This window comes from Bison bison, unplaced genomic scaffold (assembly GCF_000754665.1).
Source record: "Bison bison bison isolate TAMUID 2011002044 unplaced genomic scaffold, Bison_UMD1.0 scf7180017864535, whole genome shotgun sequence".
In the NCBI taxonomy this organism is placed as follows: domain Eukaryota; kingdom Metazoa; phylum Chordata; class Mammalia; order Artiodactyla; family Bovidae; genus Bison; species Bison bison.
The window spans coordinates 13,384,433-13,385,084 of record NW_011495084.1 but is presented as its reverse complement, the minus strand read 5'-3'; positions in this window follow the sequence as shown (position 1 = coordinate 13,385,084).

The window sequence follows — 652 nt, the reverse complement described above, 5'->3', positions numbered from 1 at the left end:
TCTACAAACCTCCGTCATCCACACTCGTCTTGCTCTCCTCTCCTGGTGATTAGGAATCATCAAGGTCAGTGATTTCACCCTGTGTCTCTGGATGCTCTTGGTCCATCCATCATCCCAACCAAAGAACTCCAGGAGCAGAAATCATAGCCATCTTCTAGATAAAGATGCTGAGGTTCAGAGGTTAAGATACTTACCGAGCATGTAACTAAGACTGCATGGCTGTAGGGTGTCCATTGTCCAGTTTTTCAAGGATGGTGCCAGTCTATTTCCCTGGCACTCTTGCTGGTTACTGCTTTCCTTTTACTCTCAAGTGTCCCACTCTGGACAGTACATTCTTTGGACACCCACCACTACTGGTGAGGAGCAAAGAAAGACCTGAATGGCAAATCAGTGTGACTGATTGTAAAACCAGGGCTTTCTGTCATCCCAGGCTACTTCTTAGAATTCCAAAATTATAAAGTTGACAAGGAAGGTTTGTTCTCAGTCATCATTTATTCATTCAGCAAATATTTACTGAGCGCCCCCATGTGACAAACACTGTGCTGAAAGATGTAATTTTTTAAAATGAATAGGGCACAGTTTCAAATCTTATTATCACTTGGTTTAGTGAGAAAATAGACCATGTATGAATACTCATAGTCTGGGGAGGCTA